Source organism: Echinops telfairi, unplaced genomic scaffold (assembly GCF_000313985.2).
Source record: "Echinops telfairi isolate 266 unplaced genomic scaffold, ASM31398v2 ScPeMD7_2;HRSCAF=8, whole genome shotgun sequence".
In the NCBI taxonomy this organism is placed as follows: Eukaryota; Metazoa; Chordata; class Mammalia; order Afrosoricida; family Tenrecidae; genus Echinops; species Echinops telfairi.
In genome coordinates this window covers 65181530-65188140 of record NW_022103898.1, presented here as the reverse complement: position 1 = coordinate 65188140, position 6611 = coordinate 65181530, and positions in this window count along the sequence as shown.

Here is a 6611-nt window from a genome sequence, read left to right as displayed (position 1 = left end):
TCTCTGCCCTGCCGTGCCCTGCCGTGCCCTGCCGTGCCCTGCCTTGTCCTGACGAGTCTTGGCTGACTCAAGGACCCTGGGTTTGTTTTGTTGATTCATCGGAAGCTCATACAGTGCTTTCAGCTCTTCAGAAAACATGTAGCAACTCCTTTCCCTTGATGATGTCTATCCAACTCAAAAGTGATTATTATCACTTTTTTATATATATTATAATATATAAAATAATTATTATCCAATACCACAGAAGTATGGCGCATTTCAAATCATTGACGCCATTTGCAAAGGGGACAGTGGTTGGCTGAATCTCATCAGAAACATCAAATTCGGGTCCAGCTCTTGCACTGGATAGAGCATTTCTTTGCATCATTTTTCTCGGTCTTACTTCATTCTTCTTCCCCCAGTTGCTGTCTTACTAATTGCTCAGGAAGCAATTCCTTTCAGCACAGATAGGCCTGGAATGAAAGGCAAACTAAAGGCTGAGCTGGGAGACAGCACTGCAGGAACTGAGCTTCAGCAGAAGAGAAAGAGCCTTTGGATTCTCCTGTAAGTTGGGCATGCTGACGCGAGGTCTTCCACTACTGTGGATTCCTACCCCCTTCCACTCTGCAATTATGGGAGAATGTGTAGAAGTTACTACCATGGAACATGAAGGTGCCACCCTCAGACAAACCTCTGTGGGCAGAGTGACAGATAGGACATATGCAATCCATCTGTGTAGGTAAGAATGAGATTTGGAATCAAGTTTCCCTGAATTTCAATCCACCCAAAGCTTCCATTTCTTCTCTAAGATCAGGAGGGGAATATTATTTTCCTCATTGGGTTGTTTTAAGGATTCAGCAGGATACACAGAGCTTGACATGGAGCTCAAGTAGATGTTAAATGAAATGTTGGCAAGCTCCGTGCTCACTGAGGATTAGGCAAAGGGGAAGGGGTAATAGAGCAAAGCCATGAATGGAAAGAGAAAGGTAAACAGAGGACCATCAGGGCTCAAGCCCCGAGAGAGAGAGAACATGGATAATGCCACACGGGAAGAGGCAGACAAAGAGGCAAAAGGAACACTCAAATAAGCCAAAGGCATCCCAATGGGCATCATAGTGCAATTCTAGGATATTTGTAAGACTTCTTTCTGGGCGCTGTTTCCACACCTTTGTCTCATGTTTAGCTTCACCTCCTATATATCTTTTACTACTTCCTTCCCAAGAAAATCTCCTTCACATTTCCCCCATCTCCTTCTTTCTTATTCTTGCTCTCTCCCCACCCCCATTTTCTGACTCTTCAGCCTCACCAAGGTTTCCAGGATGATTAATTTCTCCCTTGCTAACTGTTCTGAAAATATTGTAAGCAATATTTTCTTCAATCTGCCAGTCGATCTCTCTCTGGCCTTTCTAGGTTCTAAGGAAACTGTCTCTTCTTTTCTCCAAAATGCAATCCTCTTTTTGGTGACCACTTAACAAACTCCTTCTTGATCACCTCTTTATTTCCATTGTTATCTGCCCACTGGTAGCGAATATTTCTTGCCTTATTTTGATTATTTGTACCTGTTGCAGATGCTGATTGAGGGTCATTTCCTGGCACACATGTTAAATACAAATGTTTCCTTGCAGGGATTTAGGTTTTTTCCATATTCCAAACCCTTTATTAGAGAACATTGCTGTGAGAACACTGCTGTGTGATCTATTCAGTATCAGTTTATGTGAAATCACTACCAAGCCCAATGTCATATCTATAATGATGTTTGAAGTGGTTTCTCATCAAACAAAGGTATTTTGGAAAACAAAACTATTATCAATCATAAAGGGCTGTTTCACAATTACCCAGATTACTTAATCATCAAGAAAATGATTTCTCTTTTTCTCGTCCAGCTAATTAAAGACAAAGGAGTGTTTTGTCTTGTCTGGCTTAGATTATCCACTGATAATTTAGGGTATCGAAATGAGGCAATACCTTGGTAACCCAGACTTTCTCTTACATAAGAGAAACGTATGCACAAATGAATGATTTAATGGCAACGAGCTTGTCTAACATCTCACAACAAATAACCAGGCTGTTCAACCAAAGTGAGGAGCAGCTTTCAGCTGGGCTTCCAGACTAGGAACAGACTCGGAAGAATGACGAGGCTGTCACTTGGGAGGAATTAGCCACTGAAAAGCTTATAGACAGCAACAGAATATTGTCAGAGGGAGCCCCAGAAGAGGAGCCCCAAAGGTAGGACAAAAGCCCTTGACAAGAGGGATGGGCACGTGGGTGCAACAGTGGGCTCAAACATACAGACAATTGTGAGGATGAAGCAGGCAGTGTTGTGTTGTGTTGTGTTATACACAGGGCAGCTATGATTTGGGACCAATTAGATAGCACCTACCACCAACAACAACTCTACAAGGAGCCACAGTGGTCTGAGTTCTGCTAGGAAGTGTCCACAGTGCCAGAGTGAGTGGAACTTTTTTTCTACTTCCATGGACTCCATCACCATGGCGTTCATTTGAGACAGGGAGGTAGATTTCTTCCAAATGAATAAAGAGGAAATAATTAATTTGTGTTTGAACTTCTTGTGAGACTTACTCTTTTTTTTTCATTTAGATTTTGGGTGGAAATATACACAGCAGATCACACTCCTATCCAACAATTTCTGTACGTAGAGCTCAATGACAGCAGTTACATTCTTCACCTCATGTCACCATTCTCATTCTCTTTCCCCGTGTTGTTTGCTCATCATTGACTTAGACTACTCACTGCCCCACAAACGAGTCAGCTATGTTTTAACACTACGGTGGTCAGTATTATCTGATTTAGAGAATTTTTTACAAGAGAACAACACTCAAGGCCAACACTCTTTACTAATTCCACAAAACTGTTGTTGCGTTTACAATGACCAGTGTGGCAGTTACATAATCTCCTGTCAACTTGAGTGACGGGGTGGGGTTCTAGACTGTCAATCAGGACCTACAAAGCTAATGATGCCTCTGTGTGGGCATGGCCTTCTTCTGAGGATTCTGGGAAGTCCTGTTTTCCTCCCTGGAGGCAGGACACATGCTCTCTCTGCTTCACATTCCTGTTGATAAGCCACATGGAGCTATGCTGATGGCAGTCAGAGCCCTGGAGCTGGAGGAGCCACATGGAGACCCACACCAGTGTTGAGATGCTTCCACCACCACTAGATCCACAAGACTCCGCCTCGCCCCCCGCCCCCGGCCTGTGATCTTCCTGCATTTGGTATGTGTTACATGAGTCTAAAGAGGAATTTATAGACTGGTATTTGACATATGGAAAAATATCAGATTTATGGACTTGATCTGGACTGGGTTGGGATGATTAATTAATATGCAATTACTCTTTGATATAAGACTCTCTCGTACACACACACATGGGTATCAATGAATTTATTTCTCTAGTTAACCAGTCTAACACAACCAGGTAATATTTTGGCTCAAGGTTCAAAATTTTTCTCTGAACATGTTTGGGGGGTTCTTCCAGTTCCCATTGGTCATGTAAGTCTGGATTCTATACGACCTCTAACATCTAGTCCACAATTCTCCCCTTTTGATCAGGACTCATCTATTACTCCTTGATCTCTATTTTAAAAAATGACCCCATCCAGTTCTCAGAGCAAAAAAAGCAGTAGTTCATGAAGGGAACTAGACTCATAATTCAGTCCTTTCTCTAGTTCCTGCTTCTTTCTTCCTCTTCTGTTCCAGGCAAATAGATGCCAGTTGTATCGTGAATGGCCGCTAGGAAAGGCCAAAAAGTCGTTCTCACAGACTAGACTCAGGTCATCCTGGGTGAATCCACAATAAGAATTGGTTCCCAAAGCCCCAGCACATCAAACCTTTCTCATGTGTGATCACAAGCTCTTAGGGACACAAGCTCTTTGTCTCTGAAACTGAGAGAGTTTGATAATAATTTGGTTGGGGAAAAGAAAACATAGAGAAAACGGTTGATAGTCTGCGGTCTGGGGTTCTGATGTGCAGACTCCTTACCTTCTCCTGGGTGCTTCACCCCTCTCTGCAGTGCACGGCGCTCATCTACGAAGTCCACTTTCCCTGCCTAACAGGTACTGAGGGCTAACCAGAGAGCCGACTGACTGTACATGGACGATCTTCCCTGAGCAGTGCACTGTGTGCTGTGACATGGTGTTGATGGTGAAGACAACATTTGGACAATCAAGGTGGTGATCTGGTCAAATCTGCACCTGTTGTTGACAGCCACAAGCACAGAGATTATTTTCTTGTCATTCATTTGTTGTGTGATCTTAGTTGACATCTTTGCGTTTCAGTTTTCTTATCTCTAAAATGGGAACACTGGTAATATCTATCACACAGGATGGTTGTGAATACTAAATTACTCCACATGGGTCAAGTTCTGAGAACACTGCTTGACATAATACCTGTTGTTGTTGTTTTTAATATTTTTATTGAGGATTCTTACATCTCATCACAATCCACACATTCCTCCAATGTGTCAAGCACATTTGCACATATGCTGCCACCATCATTTTCAAAGCATTCTCTTCCCACTTGATCCCCTGATATCAGCTCCCCATTTCTTCCCCCTCCTTTCCCCACCTTCTCTCCCTCATGAACCCTTGATAAGTTATAGATTATTTTTTTCCATATCTTACATCATCCTCCATCGCTCCTCACCCACTTTTCTGTTATTTGTCCCCCTGGGCGGGGGTTCTAAGTTGATTCTTGTGATCCATTTCCCCTTTCTCCCTCCACCCTCCCCTAATCCTCCGAGCATCTCTACTCTCCTTGTTGGCCCCGAGGGGCTTATCTATCCTGGATTCCCTGTGTTGCGGGCTCCTACCTGTAGCAGTGTGCATGCTCTGGTGTAATCTGATTTGTAGAAGTGAGATCATGATAGTGGGGTGAAGGAAGCACCAAAGAGGTAGAGGAAAGTTGTGCATTTCGTCTGTAATATACTGCATCCTGACTGACTCATCTCTTCCCTGTGACACCTCTGTGAGGGGATGTCCAATTGTCTACAGATGGGCATTGGGTCTCCACTCCATGCCACCTTGGGTATGGTTTTATTCTGAGTCTTAGATGCCTGATACCTGATCCAATCAACACCTCATGATCACACAGGCTGGTGTGTTTCTTCCATGTGGGCTATTTTGCTTCTGAGCTACATGGTAGCTTGTTTATCATCAAGCTTTTAATACCCCAGACAATATATCTTTTGATAGCCGGGCACCATTAGCTTTCTTCACCACATTTGCTTATGCACCCATTTTGTCTTCAGCAATCATGTTGGGAAGGTGAGCTTCACAGAAGCACAATACTTGGTTTATGTAAATGTTAACATTATATTCAGGGCATTCACAAAGTGGAGGTCATACTAAGTCATCATTATTATTTGGAAGGTTCACTTAGACTTACAGTACTGCTACATTCTATTACTTATTTGGGGTCCAAGAAGCCCTCAAAACCACAGCCCATATAGAATCATCCAGTTTCCCTGGGCTGTGTTTAACCAGCCTCTTTTGAACTTAACTGTATCAGACTTATATCCAAGGGAGAGTGTGTGTTCTGTAGAGGCCTGGAGCTAAAGAGTACAAAGATGTAGGGACAGCTTGCTCCCAAGGTGTATGCCACTACACCCCTCCCCCCAATCCCCCTCAATGTCCAAGTCTCTTCTCAAAGCCTCTTTAAAAGCAAGATCATAAAGCAGGGGTAGGCACTTTTAAGAGTTTTGCATTTTCTTTGGATGACATGTAGCCTTTGATTTGAGTTTAAACATTCTGGACACATCAGTTAGGAGCCAGTGCCTAAGTCCACTCCATCGATGAGACATTTAAGAAGATTGGGTTTCAGAACGCATTCTTCCCCATTTATAACCAGCCATTTTCTTCTTGAGTGATTGATAAAAGGAAATGACATGGCACGGAATGTTTTCGAATTCCAAGTTTTCCTGGCCTGTCATTTTTTAATGATGTCAACCCATCATCTTAATGAGGCTGATTGCAGAGTGCCTCGATACGCAGATTTGAGAACTGTGTATGCTTCTGAATCCAAGGTACCACGGGGAACTTCTGGTCCTTCTGTTACTCCTGGTGTCTCTGGGCCCAGAGGGAGCATCACCTTCAGCTACTTCTGGAATTACCCACTTATGGACAATCACCTCAGACTCTGACACTTGGCAGCCAAATTGATCCACATTCCTGGATTAGCACTTTGCTCAGCTCAATGCGTTGCTCAGAGACAGCTTATATACCATGTTACCTCTGGACTTTGCCTCCTTGCTTCTAAGTACCCTAGGTCATGAGATCAGCAGCTGGTACATAGTAGAAGCTTAGTAACACACAGAAAGGCTTCAGAAAAAGTCAGGGAAATAGAAAATTGAAAGACAACAGAGTATTCAACCTGCTTATTAAACCTGTTGTTGTCTATTCCTACCTGCTTTAATGGAGCTGCTGGGTGGGTTTGAATCGCTTACTGTTTGAGTAATAACCGAGAGAGCAAATTGTTTGCACCACCCGGTGACTTTTTTTTTATCATATCATATATATATATATGAAAAAAAAAAGGTCCCCGGGTGGTGCAAACAATATATATATATATCCTCAAAAAGCCAAACTCACTGCTACCAACTTGCCTCTGACTCATCGTATA